General features: G+C 35.7%; 1 long non-coding RNA gene across 1 annotated transcript; it reads left to right on the plus strand.

The window, feature by feature from the left end:
• The first annotated feature begins 676 nt into the window (after nucleotides 1-676).
• On the plus strand, nucleotides 677-14,163 carry LOC148166831 (uncharacterized). Its single transcript, XR_015770927.1, has 2 exons — nucleotides 677-872; nucleotides 13,782-14,163. It is a non-coding gene; the product is annotated as an uncharacterized LOC148166831 (long non-coding RNA).
• Nucleotides 14,164-19,171: the final 5,008 nt, after the last annotated feature.

Below are 19,171 nucleotides of genomic sequence, written 5' to 3' on the forward strand. Positions count from 1 at the left end.
AATCTTTTAATAACTCGGTACCACATTTTTTAATTCACATTTTAATATCATTTCCATACTTTTGGTGAAAAATCGAACAAGACAGGTTGGGTGCCCCACCATTTTCTTCATTTTGATTTTTGAAAACCGTAGTTTTTTGCTTTTATTTCACATATGATTAACACAAGAGTAAAACTGATCACATCAGTTTGTAGCGCTCCGTTTCCTCTTCATATACAAAAAAAAACGAAAAATATAATTGGAATTTGAATTTAAAACTTGTCACAGATAACCACTAATTGTGGATTTTTTAAGCTGTCTGTTAATTATCAGGGCGCAAAGAATTTCCAATGGAAGCAATGCTGTACCAAAACTATTTTTAAAACGCTTTTTTGAAAAAAATAAACAGTTAAAAAAAGGACATTTCAAATTTCGATTCCATTTGTTGAGACCAATATATTCTGACAGTCATATATTCTTTTTAGCATATTATATGCATAGAAAATATTGTAGCACTTTCAGCAAATGCTTGAAGCATTAGCATTTACTTCGACTTTAATTCATACGAGCCATTGTGACGTCACCATGATATGACCTGTTTTATTGTTTGAGAAGCCCTGGATTGGCGCCATTTACGCGGCGGCGCTTGCTGCAACTAGTTGCCAGCTAACTTCACACAATAATTGTGATCAGCTGTTCGAGAAAACCATGCTGCACGAGGAACGCAGTTATTAGTTAATTAGTTCAACATAAACGCTTTAAGAATATTTTGTACAGTAATTTTGTGTTTAGTGTTTCTGAACTGATAATTTTTAATTGGTCTAAACTGATAAACGGGGGTGTAAAGTGTAAAATCCGAATAGAAAAGTAAGAAATTTGCAGTTCTGTAACCGGTAAGTACGTTCAGCCACAGATTAAAGATTTATAGGTATACATAATTATGTTTCACGTTTCACGACACAAGAAACTTTATAAAAAAATAACTTTATTCAAAAATTACAGCGTGAGCTCTTTAGAGCTAAATCTAATAAGAACTGAGGGTTTAACCGAACTGAGTTTAATTACATTGCTCGTTACACTTTTATAGACAACCAATTTTTATAATGGTGGTTATTGTATGAAAAATAATTACAATTGGGCCTTTTACATTAAATAGGGGATTTGTTTTAATTGAATGAATAATAATGAATAATTGGTTAACCTGAATAATCTATTGATAAGAGGAGTTATCGTGGTGTGGGTCGACCTGGAAGCTACATCCGGATATAATTCCTCCCCCCTTATAGACCAGAGTCGAAGCCTTCAAAAGAGGTAAAAAGTAGTAGTAGAATGAAACCTATTGGAAAATGTTGAGAATATTACAAAAATGCAAGGAAAAGTAAATTACAGTCGATTCGAGATCGGAAAGTGGGAGAGGGTGGGTTTTTAAGGGTTAAAATCGGTTTATCTCGATTTCCGGCAAAACTACAAGTCTTATGGAAAAAAGTTAAATGGCAAAGTTGTAGGTAATAAAAAGATCTACAACTTTTGTATTTACACTTTTTTCTCATAACCTCAAAATTCACATGAAAAACTCAAAAAAACACGTTTTTGGTTTTTATTTTTATCTTTTACAAATTTTTTTTTATGAAATTTGGTGAGAACTTACCTTTGTATATACCAAATACACAAGAATTTTTTGGATTTGAAAAATTCATTTTTTCTCCTCATTTTTATTTAATACCGAAAAAGCACCCTAATTTTCAATCGAAAATTCACGCGTCAAAATATCAGCTTCTTTAAAAAAGTTGGTGGGCTTTTTATTCGTTCAAATCTCTACTTTCTGATAGTGTAATAAAAAATATACGTCACTAGGGAAAATATTTTCAAAAAATTTAAAAAATGCAAAAACTCGAATCGAAAAATTAATTTTCTATCATTATGTACAATTTTGAGCTATTTATTAATATTAACACTGTAATTACTTATTTAGCGTATGATTCTATGTTACATTGATAAACAAAAAAAATTTCAATCCATCAAACATTAAGATTGCAAAATAAATCATGGGAAAATGGTTGTTAAAAATATTCAAGATAAGATTTAAAGGGAATTTTATCTAAAAAATGAGGATATTATAATTTTTTTTTTCAGTAAAAAAGCTGGTTTATTACAGTTTTATTATATTTTTGTCATAAAAAAAATCTCATACTATATAAATGTTCTTCAGAATATTTTTTAGTTCAATAATTTCTGTCTCTTTGATGGTATTCCTTCGTCGTTTTCCAATTCAAGCAAATCTTGGGAATCTTCAAGACCATCACCGTCTTCGTTTCCAATATTATGTCCAGTCTGCATTATTTCTTCATCCACAATTTCATCCGAATCATTAAGTTTCTCGTAGGCTTTTTTTCTACATTAGAGCATTTTTCAGATCCATGACAATTTGAACATAAATTTGTGCATTTTAAACCATGTTTTCGGTAACCACATTTTAAACTGTTACATCCAGTTTCACAACTGCAGCAAATAGTTTTGAGCAGTATTTCCGGAATCAATTCATTTTCTGTGAATTTAGGTATAATACCTCGTTCATGTTGTTTCCAGCCCCAATCTGTAGCTGTCAGTTTGTTACCCAGCCAAGTTTGAAGCTGATAAAATGCCCTATAACAATGTTGTTCTGCTGCACCTTCTGTGGGTGGAAGATTCGCCAATATAAAAGATGATTTAATTTTTGCCAATTGATATTTTGTAAATCTTAATTGATTCAGCGTTATATTATCATTTTTACACTTATAAATAGATTTTATTAATTGTAATCCATTTTTTTGGATATCGTGTTTGTTTGCATCTTTTTTATAAAAGATATTGGCCACATGGGGCAAATTTTTAGCGTCTAATAATGCATACGATACTTTTCTTTCCTTTTCCGGCAAACCCAGATGTTGTATCGCAACCTGAAAAACAATGCAGAAGTGCAATGATATTTTGAAAAGATTCATATCTGAAACTCTTAGGAGTCAATTTCAAGTCGTTTGCGACGTCGCTATTTAGCGACGTTGCTAAGGTAGCTGTGATGTGATTGACGTTGCTACGTCGCAAACACCTTTAGCGACGTCGCTAAATAACTTGAAATTGACCCCTAAGACGTAAAAAATTGATCTTTTACTGTTCCAGAACCTGGCTTGAGAAGATAAATGTCATGATTATTTAAATTTAATTGATTCAAAAGGACCAAAAGATCAATATCTTGTCCCACAACAATTACAGTTTTACTTGTATCTCTAGCAACTTCTATCGAGGTCTTAATTATATCAGCATCAGCATCTTCTTCCGCTTGTTTACAAGAAAATCCGTGAGACTGTAATGTTTCCATTAACGATTTGATAATTTTGTCTTTGTTTTTCTCGTTAGATAAAAATTTTTCCTGCAAAAATGGTATCTTCGTATGGTTCTGATAATTAAACTCTGGAATATTGTCTGAGGTTTTTCTACGACAACGTTCTCCTTTTTTAGTTGAAGTAGCTGCTGGTGCGGTTGTCACAGAAACTGATTTTTCAATTTCGGGATACCCATCAAAAACGATATAACTGCCTGCTGCATAATGTTTTTCGACATAGCGCAAGTACACATTCATGATCTCTTCTACCGTTTCATTTTTCTGCCAAATTACTTTGTGCAGTAAAAATTCACAATGCTGTCAGAATGCGTTGCTCCAGTCGTACTCACAAATAATTCGTAGAGCTGAGATTTAACGTTTTTTCTGAGGCCATTTTCCGTAAAAAGAGATAATGGAAAAGGTGCAAGCTCGTATTGTAAGTAAGTTTCCATATCTTTTTTACTGTCTATCGTTAGAGATATTCTTTGAAATAGCAATAACGGATCGATTGTTATAATTTCTCCGTTTACTTTAACAGATGATTGAACGGTTTTAAGGGACAAGACTTTATTCTTTCTTTTAAATTTGACACTGCCAAAATTCATTCCCACAATAGCTTGTAATTTTTTTTTTCCTTCTTCATACGCTTCGTAGCAATTTACAGAATTACTGCCAATAATACCAGAAAATTTTGACATAATGTTATCACTCTCTGGAAAAGGATCATACCAGTTGAAAAGTGTATGTAATAATTGTAAATCAGCTACATCTCTTTTTATTCGATATTCCCTTGAATCAACGTGTTGCTCTGTAGTTGCAAAAGAAACATTACAAAAATCTTCCATTTCATTGCAAACTGCGACAAGTATGATCATTGTTAATACGAATTTTGTTAAAACGCTTTCAGACAAACCACGACCATGTGTAAGTCCACCCTGAGTTTTCATCGATCTCATCAAAACTTACTCGATCGTCATGTCCGTCCAAACTCCCGACCAAAACTTGTGGGTACGTCTAATCGTAAAGAATCCTTCGGTGAATCGCGTAAATTCATAATCATCGTTTATAGTTTCTCTAAGCTTACGCATATCTTGGAGATAAAGATGAGCAGATTTCGCGTATAAAAAGTGCCCGCTTGCATGAAAATAGGGCAGCATTCTTTCCACGCATTTTAAATGTGATTCCCAATTACCTGTACGTTCAGCCCGTATGAAATCTTTGACCAATGAAACCATTTGCCAGTACTGCACCCAAAGTTTTGCGGTAGGACCTCTTTTTTGGACTAATTTAAAGTGCTCGACAAATTTTTCTTTTATGTCTTTAAACTCTTCACAATTCAAATTATCTTCAAAACTTTCTGTTCCTAAATCCAGTAAAAATGTATTAATTAGTCCCTTTTCTGTGTCCGACAACTCCATCGATGAAAAAATTAATTCAGACAAGGCGAGCTGTACTAGAAAATGTCCTCTGATAGCTCGTGCATATGCGTGTCTGGAAAGAGCTTTGTCGGACGAATTTTCTGCATATATTTCACAGAAAGCCTCCTTAAGCCCACTACCATCCATAATGAATCTAATAACTCCGAGAAACGAAATCAATAAATGAAACCTCCCAAATCTTACTTGGATTGACGACAAATTGTAGGGATCATTATTTAAATCAATACTGGCTAAGATCTCACGAGCTTTATGGTATAGCGGTTGGTCAGACGTTACGAACACAATTTTTTGCTCTTGTTTTTGGCATTGTATAGCTGCTTCTACCAACGATGTAAAAATTGTATCATAATCACTCGGTGGATTTTTTATAAACGGCACAGGAATAATTTTGGAAGTATGATAAGTCGAATTAGTATGTAACTTCTCCATGAACCCATTCCAACCATCGGATTTGTTGTTTGCAAATTTTGAATAAGACCATGTAAAATCTGCCGAAGAAATTTCATAGCTGTCAGTATGATCTAAAATATCTTCAATACGAACAGTTTTCAAGTCATCGGAATTTTGGTTTTCGAAATGTTTCAATTTCACAAATCCAATTTCGCCTATCTCTTCTGACAATGGAATCTTTTGTAATCTTGAGATGGTTTTCTTTGAAGTGACACTAGACGCCGGGGTAACCACCATTGTTCCACCCATTGCATGGAAAGTATTCTTGCCATCAAGTGTGCATGTATTATGATCCGCATTGTCATAAATAAATTGAACGTATGAATCTGGAGAGATTTGCAGGGTCCTTGATAATTGATGCTTCAAAACGCAATGTTTCTTTATATGTGGAACACAAACCCAAATTAGATAATGAGTCAATCAATCCTTTAGAGGCATATTTTTTGTGTATCGTTGACGACAGACCAAGTAAAATTGTAAAATTGGGGATAAAAAAGAACGTGGCCTTACAGATGTGATAATGCAATGAGATATGGTTGCCACTTTTTTTATCCATCCTATGAACATTATTTGTACTCTTTTCTTTATTACTTTTACACACAATATTCAAAAAAACTTGCAAAGTTTTTGGAACATCCTTAAAAAGATTGCCTTTGAAATCTGGAATTTCGTAGTAATTCATATCGTACACTTTTGAACGTATATCTTCTAAAACCATATAAGCAGCCATTTCAACAATTCTAGTTCGTTCATCTTCTTTACTTTGTAATCTTTTTTCGTACCAGAGTTTCTTACTTGCAGAACCGTTTTTATATAAAATTATCATGTCTCTTTTAATTAAATGGCACTCGATATCATTCTGAAAATGTTCCTTTAATTTGGTCTTAATAGTTGTGTAGTCTGGGAGAGCTCCTGAAAAACTCTCTTTGATTTCATTAACTGAAAATTGACATTCTGCTTCGTTGTCAATGATATAATTAATTAGATAACAAATGAAATTCTTAGTGTTTTCATAAGCGGAGCGACCCCTTTTTTTTTCAGTTCTTATATGATAAAAACCAGCCATACAAGCAGTGTGATAATGCGCTTTTACTGCGAGTAAGTCAGGCACACTGAAATGATGTAATCGAAATCATTTAATGTATTTTGTTTTTGAATATACTGTAATATATTATCTCTTGTATCGTTACTTTGAACAGATGAAATTTTTTCTTTTGAAATATTTCCGAAAAACCCATCGCAAAGGAAGCAATGAGATTGAAAATTAATTCGAAGGGCGTCTATTCATTTCTTTTCCTTCCTTGGATTTTTTAGATCTTGAATTACAGAACGCTGCTATCGCAGTTTCACTATTATATTGACTTTGACAAGTTCGATGAATAAAAGCAGACGTCATAGTCTCAAATTTTTTGTATTCATTGTCGATTCTTCTCTTGCTGGAGATGACTAAACGGTTCAGAGCTGTTTTTTTATTTCACACATTGGCTTATCATCTGCCTTATTGCAGATTATACAAACAGATTGATCCATACTGATAATCTGAAAAGACAAAATCAAATTAATAATGCCTTCACAGTTTTATCATAAGTATAATTAAATTTGTTTGTGCAAAATAAATACAATTATTATTTTTTAATCTTGTACTAAGTTATCATTTGATTTTAATTTTGTAGGTTATGTTACGGTAATACGTTATTTATGAGAGAAAATATTACTATTTTTATCTTAGAGTTGATTGATACAGATTAAAATACAAGTAATATTTACCTTGCTATGTAGATTCCAATAGTTTCATTTAAAGTAAATTTGTCACAATTTTCTAAAACAGCCTGCACGTGTATTTTTATAAATGATGTTGTTCACTGCTCTGTATCTTGTATACTAGCAATACTAAAGGTCTATTTACATTATGAGATTTTTCATAGGATATTTCTTAAATAAAATTCATGTGATTTTCTTGTGATTACTTTAGGAATAAACAATATGGTTAGGGTTCGGGTTTTGAAGTTTACATAGTTGCGAAATTTCTTGTGATTTCATTAGTGTCGGTTTTGACGTTTTGATCACTCATTTTAAAATTATAAGACTTTTCTAACTTTAAATAAAGCTGCCAATGATGTTCTGCGCCTGAAGACACATATTTAACTACTTTTACTAAAATTAATAAAAAGGTATGTTATCTGTATTATTTTTGTTTGTTGCATTTGCTTGCGTTGTTATTACATAAGAAAAGAAATATTATACAAGGGGCCGTCATTCGAGAAGATTATGGACTCGAAAGTGGTAATGCAGGACGAATGTTATCTAGTTTGGTGTTTAATGAATTAGCCATAGAAGATAAAATAAGTTTCAAAAATTTTACTCGGATGTCAATGGTTACTTTTGAGAACCTATTGTTAAAAGTTGGACTAAAGATACAGAGAAGTAATGCAACTTTAAGAGAATGTTTAGCACCTCAAACTACATTATTAGTTACACTCAGATATCTTGCTACTGGAGAAAGCATTAAAAGTTTACAATATGCATTCAGAATCTCTGTGCCCTCTCTAGCACTACTTATCCGAGAAACATTAAATGCGATCTATGAAGTGCTTCAAAGAGATTATTTGTCAACACCTAAGAGTAGTGATGAATGGAAAAAAGTTGCAGCAACCTTTAATAAATTGTGGAATTTTCCACAATGTCTATGTGCATTAGGCGGAAAACATATAGCATTTCGAGCAAAAATGAAGGATGGTTCGTTTTATTTTAACTATAAGGGCTTTCACAGCATAGTGTTATTGGCCAGAATCACTGTCTTCATCAGCGGTGTGTGAATTGTGATCTAAGTTTGATGATTTTCTTCTTAACTTCGTCCACCGTCATCGTAGGACAGTATTCCTTTAAAGCTTCTGTAATTTTACACAAGGCATCCTGCCTGGCATGTTTGTTTGAATAAAATCTGTGTTTCGTATCGTACAAACAAGCATTTTCTTCGTATCGCTTGATTTTAATTTTTAGCCTCCGTAATTTTGTGATTCCATTCTATTGTCTGAAAAAAAAAATTCTAAACTCTTTTCTGTTTATTTAGATTCAACTTTTTGTATATTACCTGTACTGTCTCATCCTGATCGTCAAAAACCTGGCTATCTTCCATTATTTTTTAAAAACATGGCACGTGACTTCTAAAGACAAGTTACACTTAATTTATAACTTCACAAAAAGGCAAGAACGGCCCTAAATTTAAAATTTACGATAAAAACACTGGGATTTATCACAAGAAATAGTTCCGGCGTATTCCTTGTGATCGCTTATGATTTCTTGAGAATATCTTTATTATTTTACTTAGGAGTGTTTTCTTAAGAATAATCACATAATGTAAAGAGTTAGGTTTAACGTTAAGACGTTTCTTAAGAAATTTCCTAGGTCAATCGTAGGAAAAATCCCGTAATGTAAACAGACGCTACGAAAGAAGAGGTATAGTAATAAGTCCGACCCTCCTAGTCCCTTCTCCACTTCTTTACGAAATATCTATTCATGGACTAAAATTTTCTGAAGGTCACTCAGGTATATAAATTATCTTCAAATAGTAATAAACAAGCATCTACGCATTTAATTTAAAGAAAATTTTACGACTTTCTTATAATATTGTAGATTATATTATTAACTTAGTTGTTTGTTAATTATAGTAGTATCTTTTGATTGAAAATTTTTTTGTTAATCAAAGTAACTTAGAATCATACGCTAAATGAGTAATTACAGTGTTAATATTAATAAATAGCTCAAAATTGTACAGAATGATAGAAAAATAATTTTTCGATTCAAGTTTTTTTCGTTTTTTAAATTTTTTAAAAATATTTTCCAAAGTGACGTATATTTTTTATTACACTATCAGAAAGTAGAGATTTCAACGAATAAGCCCACCAACTTTTTTAAAAAAGCTGATATTTTGACGCGTGAATTTTCGATTGAAAATTAGGGTGCTTTTTCGGTATTAAATAAAAATAAGGAGAAAAAATGAATTTTTCAAATCCAAAAAATTCTTGTGTATTTGGTATATACAAAAGTAAGTTCCCACCAAATTTCATAAAAAAAAATTTTTGTAAAAGATAAAAATAAAAAACCAAAAACGTGTTTTTTTGAGTTTTTTATGTGAATTTTGAGGTTACGAGAAAAAAGTGTATATACAAAAGTTGTAGATCTTTTTATTACCTACAACTTTGCCATTTAACTTTTTTCCATAAGACTTGTAGTTTGGCCGGAAATCGAGATAAACCGATTTTAACCCTTAAAAACCCACCCTTTCCCACCTCCCGATCTCGAATCGACCGTAATTTATTTTTCCTTTCATTTTTGTAATATTCTCAACATTTTCCAATAGGTTTCATTCTACTACGATTTTTTTTGGTTTCAAAAATTATCGACCCTGGTCTATTAGTTCAGAGCGTCCTCTCGTTTCGTAATTCTTGGACAATCTTGCAACTGAATGATGTTTGTTTCTTGTTCTTCTGTTGTCTTGAAAAGAGTTCTCAGGATCAGTAAAACGCGTTGTCGGAAAACGTGGCTTATTATGGCCAAGATACGTAAGACTGTTAGGAGAATTGCAGTTTTTGACAAGTGTAGTAGGTGTACCATAGGGTGAAGTTCTATTCGCTCATTTAAGTTTGTTGCCTCTTCTTTTAGTTTTGTAAAGTCTTCTAGATGCTTTTGTTCAAGATGAATTTGCTTCGTTTCTTGAAGGTTGTTATTTGTAATCTCTGGTGTATTGTAGTTGGTGTATTGTAGTATAGTTGTAACTACTGTACGTATTGGAGAAAGTGATCTATGATGATTTTGCAACGGTCGTTTTCGGAGAATAGTAGAGCGTTTTCGCTGACTTTCTTGATTTTTCTTGATTTTGCATACTTCTAAAACTTTCAGGTGTTTCTTTGTAGATACCAGAATTTTGTTGATGTCAAGTTGTTTGATGATTCTGTAGTAGTTCGTGGCAAGGGCGAAAGTGCAATTTGAAATATCGTTGTTGATAGAACATTTGTTGATTTCTGGAGGATTTATGCAGATGATTATCTCTTCTATTTTTGTACATTGTTCGTTGGTCCAAAGTTCTCCTTTTTCACCAAATAGGACAGTATGTTCGAGACGGCAAAAGGATGTTGTGATGGCTTTTGGGTATGGGATAAATTCTTTGGTAACTGAATGGATTTGGATTTAGGATTGGAATGTACAATATACATGTTATAATTTTGTTAACTGATAAAATTTGGTATTTTGAAAATTCAGCAATTTTGAATAGATGTGTTGAGTCTAATTCAATCAACTCGTCAGTTTTATAAATTAATTTTAAGTGGTGTATTATTTGAAACAATTCATCGGAAGAAATTATTTCTAAATTTGGTGTTCCACTAAGAGCAAATGTGATAGTTCTTTGAACATTTTATATGGCAAATAGTAGCTTTTTAGCTAATTGAATGTTGTATTGTACTTGTATCTGATATTCTAGTTTATTATTAACTTGTTCTATAGAATGAAGTGAAACATTGAGATTTTGTTGAATAGTAGAAATATCTTTAGCGTATCTTTCTATAATGTGATTTGCAAAATGATGCGTATTTGTCAATTTGTTTAATAATTTTTGCTTGGTTTTGGAAAAGATTGTCTAAGTTTGCGTTAATTTCTTTCATATCATTCTGATCTAGATTTCCAGTGATGAAGCATATTGTCGAGCCTAAGCCATCAAACAAGGAACGTTTAGTCCTATGACTAAATTTTTATATATAGCTATTGGATAAGAGTTTTCTATAACTAGATTCTGAACTACTAATATTGAAGTAAAAGTAAAACTTATGATAATGGTTGACCGTTTTTGCAGTGCCAACTGTCTCGAGGTAATATCCATTGTTATATATCCTCTCGAGTTGAAGGCCCAGGTTCGTCCCTATTAGGATGACGACGAGGGTTAGTCTGTAATGAAAATGTTTTCTTTAGTCTTATTATTCTGCGTGTATGTGCTGTTGCGGGGAATTTAGATTTAGCTTTAATTCCATTCACTTTATTTTTCTTTGTTGATGTTATGTTTAGTTTTTCGTAACACGGATCTATTTTTCGGATTCTTTGCTTTTTAATGTACACAGAAGGTTCAGTAACCTGTATCGTTTCGTCTTTGTCTTTATTGCGTTTTTCGAGAATCTTACTGGCGCGTTCAATTTGTTTTTGATACAACTCTTCATAAAATGGTAATATTTCTTGTTTTCGTTTGTTGTTATACGATTCGCAAAATTGCTTTGTTTAGATCAATTTCGTGGATATTTAAATTTTAGTATGGACCGTATAATAGACTGAAAGGTGTGTATCCAGTGCTTGAATGGACTGATTGATTATAGATTAGGATTGCGGATGTCATTATGTTTTGTGGTGATTCTTTATCATTTTCTATTTTAAGAGCCCTAATTTTCTCAATTAAAGTAGAATGAATTCTTTCTATTGGGGAGTTTGAACTCGGGTTGTAATTAGTAGTGTAATGTAAGGTGATCTTGAAGAGATCGCAAAATTCTTTTACAACATTGTTTTTAAACTCTTTACCTTCGTGGCAAACAATTTTCTTGGGGTAGTTATGGTACGTGAAACAGTGCCGTAATTTATTTAATATTGTTATGCCTGACGAATCTTCAGTATAATATGCTTGAGCATATTGCAAAAACAATTCTACCACGGTGAGAAATTTGTTGTTATCGAAACTAAATGTATCTATGTGAATGACATCAAAAGGTCGTTTGGCTAATAATGGACCAGAAAATGGTGTTTGATATGGATGTCCTTCGTCTTTGCTTTGCAAACATGTGTCCCAATCGTTGATGATTTTATTGATTTTTGTTTTCATATCAGGCCAAAAGTAAACCTTCTTTAAATGATTATAAGTTTCAGTGACTCCATTATGATTTTGAGAGTGGTATTTATTAATCACCTCGTTTTGTGAATCTGGCTTCTCAAGATCTTGGCAAAGTATATTACATTTTATTATTTGTACATTGCTTTCAAAAATTTCGGAACATAGCTCTCGGAATATCGGTTCTAAATTTTGATTATCGAAATAAACTTCGTACAACTGTTTGGGGTCAATAACTTCAATAACTTAGTGCCGTTAATTAGTTTTCCTTTTCTTGACCGTTTCTGACAGTGATTATGCGATTGTTTTTTGAAGGATTTGGTGTACGTTATATTATTTTGATCACCAGTTTTTATTATTAATCTGTTGGTGTAACAATTGACAGATTTTTCCGAAATCGGCATGTTGAAAATTGGATTATCTATAGCCGTATGTTGAGTATTATTAGATCTATCTGGAGAGGTAAACTCATTTTCAAGAATCTCGTCAGCTTCTTCGGGAGTTAGATCACTATCTTCGTCAATTTGTGGCAAAATTGATATGAGATCTAAGTCTTCTTCGTTAAGGTCTTTTTCATGAATGTTAATTTCTACTCTGGAGAGTGCATCTGCAACTAAGTTTTCTTTTCCTTTTTTATATTGAACTTTATAATCGAATTCCTCTAATCGAAGTCGCCATTTGACTAATCGCGAATTTGGGTCTTTAATCGTGAATAACCAAACAAGAGGTTTATGATCCGTTTCGATTATAAATTGTCGACCATATAGATACGGACGAAAATATTTCGTAGTTTCGATAATTGCGAGTAACTCTCTTTTGATTGTGGAATAATTTCTTTCTGCTCAATTTAAAGTTCGAGAGTAGAAAGTAATGGGTTCGTTATTTTGCGATAAGCCGCCTCCAAGAGCAATGTTACTAGTATCGGGAGTTAAATGAAATGTTTTGTTAAAGTCGGGGTAAGCAAGAAACGGTGCGTTTGTTAGCAAATCTTTACATTTATAGAATGCTTCCTTATATTTTAGATCTTCAGTATTAATTTTCGCTCCTTTCTTTAGACAACTCGTGAATGGTGAGACAATTTTAGCAAAGTTCATGAGAAATCTGCGGTAGTAACCGACTAATCCTAAAAAGGCTTTTAATTTTTTTTCAGTTTTCGGGATTGGGTATTCTTGCACTGCTTTAAATTTTGATGGGTTTGGTTTTATACCTTCAGGTGTACTTACGTGACCCAGGAATGCTACTTCGCGACACAAGAACTCAGATTTGTTGAGTTGGACTTTTAAGTTGAATTCTCTAAACTTTTTGAAAATTTACTTTATGTGAACTAAATGTTCATGCAATGATTTAGAGAAAATAACAACGTCGTCCATGTAGACAAAACAAGATTTGTAAAGAAATTCACGTAAGACATTGTCCATGACTCTTCGGAATGTAGAAGGGGCATTTTTGAAACAGAAAGGCATTCGCACATATTCGTAATGACCGTTGTTTACTGAGAATGCAGTTTTCTCAATACTTTCTTGAGACATTTCAATTTGGTGGAATTCTTGCGCTAAATCTAACGTTGTGAAATATACACATTTTCCTAGATTATCGAGGATTTCGTTGATTCGTGGAAGAGGGTATTTATCTTCGACCGTTTTTTTATTCAGTTTTCTGTAATCAATGACCAAGCGCCATTTTTTCTTTCCAGATGCGTCCATTTTTTTTTGGGACGATCCAGACAGGACTACTGTATGGTGAAATTCTGCTACGTTTCACCAAATGTGCACATAGAGAAACTGAGTAGGGTCCTAAACTCTATCCGCCATAGCGTTAGGACAACAGGTAAGAGCGTCATAATATGCGGCGATTTCAATGCGAAGTCGTCGGAATGGGCGTCCAGAGTAGAAGACGAAAGGGGCAAGATCCTCAGCGAATGGGCAGCGGCGATGAACTTAAGTATCTTCAACCAAGGGGATGCACCAAGGGGATGCACCAAGGGGATGCACCGACGTCAGACATAACGGGGTGTCGCACATTGATGTCACGATATTGGTAAGTAGAGTTACGGGGTGGACGGTAACGGATGACGTTAACCTGAGCGACCACCAGAACATAACTTTTGAGGTCAGTAGCGAGACTCCAGGGAGCCAGAAGGCCCCGAGGAGTCCCTAATGGAGATACAGGGAGGCGAATAGAGTTCGCCTAATGGAGGAGCTGGTAAGTAAGACAGAAGACGAGACCACGTACACACCAGAAGGATGTGACAGGATCATCCGAGAAGCGTGTGAGGCTGCGTGTCGCAGAAGCGGCGGAGGCAAGGACCGCAGGAGAGCGGTCTGTTGGTGGACGCCTGAAATCGCAAAGGCAAGGAAGGAATGTTTGGCTGCAAAACGACAGGCAGTGCGCAGCAACAGGAGAGCGGCGAGAGACCCTCTCAACGAGGAAAAAAAACCTGAAGTATAAGAGTGCAAGAGCGACTCTTCGGAAGATGATCGCGGCATCAAAAGCCAAAGCATGGGAGCAAGTCCGCCAAGAACTGGAGGACGACTTTTGGGGAAAGGGTTACAAGATCGTAACAGGTAAGTTGAAGCCCAGCTCGCCAATCGAGCTGACGAGAGAACAGATGGAACAGCAGATAGAGCTGCTGTTTCCCAGACACGAAGAGGTGGTGTGGCAACAAATGACTGTGGAAACCGTACCGAGTTTTAGGGAGGAGGAGGTCACCAAAGCTGCCGGCCGAATTACAAGAGGCAAAGCGGGAGGGCCCGACGGTGCTCCCCCGGAAGTTGTGAGAGCCCTAGCTGAAAAATCCCCGGGCTATGTGGCGAAAGTCTTTAACAGACTCCTAGAAGACGGAACCTTTCCTCGCGAATGGAAAAAACCGAGACTGGTGTTGATCGGGAAACTCGGTCAAGACGGGCAAATGGAGAGCAAGTACAGGCTACTTTGCATGCTAAATGTAATAAGCAAGCTACTTGAGAGGATGATCCTACAAAGACTGCAGGACGAAATGTAACAGAAGAGCGGACTGTCGCCATGCCAGTACGGATTCCGTGGAGGCAGGTCGACAGTGGATGCCGTCTTGAAGGTGCAAGAAATTGCTGATAAAGCGAACAGTGGAACGTGGGGAACGAGAAACTACTGCGCACTCGTGAAAATTGACGTAAAGAATGCTTTCAACTCAGCCCCTTGGCAGGGGATACTTGAACAGCTAGCAAACTTGAAAATCTCGCCATACCTCATCAGGATGATTCGAGACTACCTGAAGGACCAATACCTAATACTCAAAGATGAGACAGAGGTAAGAATAAACAGTGGAGTTCCACAAGGATCAGTGTTAGGACCGACATTGTGGAACATTTACTACGACAGGGTCCTGAGGGCAAAGATGCCCCAGGGAGTGACTCTGATAGGATTCGCAGACTATCTGGCAGTGGTGGCAACGGCCAGAACGAAAGAAGGGCTCGAGGGCAAAACCAATAAAGCCCTCGAGCTGGTGAGCGAAAGGATGGCCTAGAATGGCCTGGAAATTGCCCCTGAAAAAACGGAGAGCGTACTCCTGATCGGCAAGAGAAGGCTGACAGGTGTACGATTCAAGATACAAGGAAGAGAAGTACTCCCTGTGGAGTCAGTAAATTACCTGGGAGTCCACGTTGGCAGAAGCCGATCGGGGAAAGAACACGCGGTCGCCGTGGCTCAGAAAGCCGAAATGACGGCCGTCGCGCTGAGCAGACTAATGCCGAATGTGAAGGGACCCAAATCAAGCAAGCGAAGGGTCATAGGGATGGTGATAAACTCAATTATCCTCTACGCAGTTCCTGCCTGGGAGAGAGTCTGGCAGATAACGAAGTACAAGGAGCGACTAGAGAGGACGCAGAGAAAGATGATGCTCCGGATCTGTAGCGCGTACTGCACAGTATCAACGGAGGCACTCGCGGTAGTTGCAAGCGCACCCCCGATCGACCTCCTGGCCGAGGAGAGGAGCGCCCTCTACCGCGACAAGAAGGATGGGCTGACGAGAAGCACGCAAGGAAAGTCACCATGGAGAAATGACAAGAAAGGTGGAAGGAGGAAAGCAAAGGCTCGTGGACGCGGACTTTGATTCCTGACGTCATCAGGTGGGTGAGAAGAGACTGGGGAGAAGTGAACTACCACCTAACACAAGCGCTCACCGGACATGGGTGTTTTTCCAACTACCTGGAGGGAATAGGTAAGTTGGACAGCGACAAATGTTGGTTTTGCAGGGAGGCAGACTCGCCTGAACACACGTTGTTCAGGTGTGAGAAAGGAAGGAGCTGCGTGAAAAGACGCAAGAAAAACTGGAAGAAGAACTCTCCCCACGAAACATGATCGAGCTGATGTTGAGGAAGCGGGAGAACTGGGCGATAATCTCCATCATGGTCGAATCCATCCTGAAACAGAAGGATCATTACGAAAGGCAGAAACAGAGCGGTAACCGGAACGTTGAGCTCTGATACAGCAAGGTGGACCGTTCGGGTCGAGCTCCCGCACTGAAGCAATGTGGAAACAGTTCCAGTGGGGAGAAAGAGCTAATGGAGGGATTTTAGAGGGTATGGGTCCCTGGATGGGTAACTGAGTCCCACACTCTCTCGTGCGGGTGGAACCATGCACGGGAGGTGCGTAAAGGCATTTCCCCTCTGGTAGAAAAAAAAAAGGTTCATCATCTGCGGTTCGAATTTTGTGTTTTACTGCGTTAGTGAATGACAAATCGCAATTTTCGTTGTAAAATATATCTTTATAACTGTTACAAAGCTTTAATATTTCGTCTTTTTCTTCTGGGTTGAGGTGTTTGGTGCGAATAAGATTTCTAACGTCCACATTTCGTGTTTCATTAAAGGGTTTCTTTAATTTGACATTCACAAGCGGTTCTACGTTTATTGGACTTTGCCAGTATTTTTCCGTTACTCGTGATTTTGGAAATGGAACTGTACAAATGCCATTTTTGGCGTAAGCTATTGCTTCGGGAATTGGAATATTTTTGTTTTTAATTTCTGGAATCAGAACTGACCCTGACTATATTTACGGGTATATTGACTACGTTTTGTGAATTTCTTGGCTGCAACCCTTGCAAAATTACACGGGCTAAGTTTGATAAAAAAATGGAATTTTTACGTCACCTATTTCTAAGGTACGATTTTCGTGGTTGATCTTTGCACATAATTTTTGAAGATCATGACTGCTTAACAGGGCATCGAATCTGTCGTGTCATTGTACTACATGAAATGCAATTTTTCGTTTGATACCGTATTCGCTCAACAGAGGGTATGAAATATTTTTATCATCTTGAATTGTACTATTTAAAGATTTGATAAGAAATGGTTTAGTGAAGAAATGATTCCTGAAAAATTTGTTGGCTGGTTTTGGATTGATTATACTATTTGATGCACCTGAATCGATCAATATTTTTAAATTTAGACTGGACATTGAAATGAATGGTAATTTTGGTTTGTTAGCTAAAGAAATTATGTCTGTTGTGATCCCGAGGCTGAATTTTAAAAATTTTTTGCTTGATTATCAATTTCATTAGGGCTTTCGAAATCTGCGAGATTTTTGTTATAAATTTCTTCATTAGAATTTTCATTGAATAATTCTTCTGAAATAAAAGTGGGTCGTGATTGCATTCTGAAGTTATTATTATGTTGTTGGGGTCTATTATGTGTATTTCTTGTTGAGATTGACATTGGGACAGGTTTGTCTTCATGTTTCTTTCCGAAAACTTGCCGATTGAGTTTAATTGGTCCTCTGGGGAATACATTATTTATTTGTTGTTGGAAATTTTGATTTTCCGAATATGGACGCATAGGCATAAACATTCTTGTTGGCAAGGCACTACGATATTGGTTATTGAGGTTGTGATGCGCGTTATGATGAGGTTTTGCAGTGTTTTTATTCGGACGATTTCGCAAGAAGTTCATGAAACTTATTTGCGCTTTATTGTTATCGTACTTTCTACATTCTATTAATGCTTGTTCAAGAGTAGGTATTGGAAGATTCATTCAAGCGCTTGATTGGTGTACATATCACGTTTACTATGTAAAATATCATTATTTATTGTTCTTAAGCTGATATGTTTCAATAAAATTTGCAACTTAGCCTTAACTTTTTCATAATATTGATCGTACGTTTCTTTGTTTTCTTGATAGCATGTTTGCAAATCATTTAGCAAAAGTTCTTCGGAACGCGGATCTTCGAATTTATTAAGTAGGGAATCTTTTAATTCTGTCCATTTACTGCAAGAATAGCTTATTAAGACATCTCTCGCTTCACCAACCAGTTTAGATTTGACTTCTTCGAATAAGAGTTTATTAAATAGACAACCTTCTTCAGGTCTCTTTAAAAGTTCAATAAAACTTTCGACTTGTTTAATAAAATAAGTTAAATTTTTTGAACCTCCGGAATATTCTGGGAGCATACTTTTTGCCATGCTAATTTCAATTTGTGAAACAGCCATGTTTGAGTTATTTGAATCGTTAGGTCTTCTCAAAGGAAATCCATCACGATCTAAAGAAAAATGAGAGAAAATGGAAGGAGCACTTACAGGATTGCCGTCTTCATGCAGATGATGAGTACCTAGTGTAAATGGACCTTCGGGTGCCTGCAGCTTCTGGTTGAAGACAACGGGTGACTTCGCCCGATGGGTGCAGTTCTTTTCTTTTAGTACCCAACAAACTCTTGAAAGAGACCGGATTCGTACAGGTGACTCCATTTGGGTATCCTGTTCGTAGCGCCAATTATGCCGGTTTCGGGAGATTTATTTTCAAAGTCCACTCTTAGGGTTGAAACAAAGTTGGGTGAAAAATTACGAAATTTTGTAGGGAAGTCTTGCTATTAAAAAGCAAAATAACGTGCTAGTTACTTTTTTAATTTAATTGAAACCCATTCCATTCGCTCCAAAACTTTGAGATACTTCCATCCAAATTTGAACAGCTGGCGGTAGCTACACTTGTTGTTCAACCGGACTTCGAGTCTTGACAATGGCGGGAGCGGTGTGATCTCGACCACTTTTGGCGCTTTATCTACAAAAAAAAAAAAACTCATTAGTGCGGTAGAAAATTCTGGATATTGCTTAGCGGGCGC

The sequence above is a fragment of the Gnatocerus cornutus genome, unplaced genomic scaffold (assembly GCF_029298725.1).
Source record: "Gnatocerus cornutus isolate USDA-ARS CGAHR unplaced genomic scaffold, icGnaCorn1.1 Chromosome12, whole genome shotgun sequence".
NCBI classification, from domain to species: Eukaryota; Metazoa; Arthropoda; class Insecta; order Coleoptera; family Tenebrionidae; genus Gnatocerus; species Gnatocerus cornutus.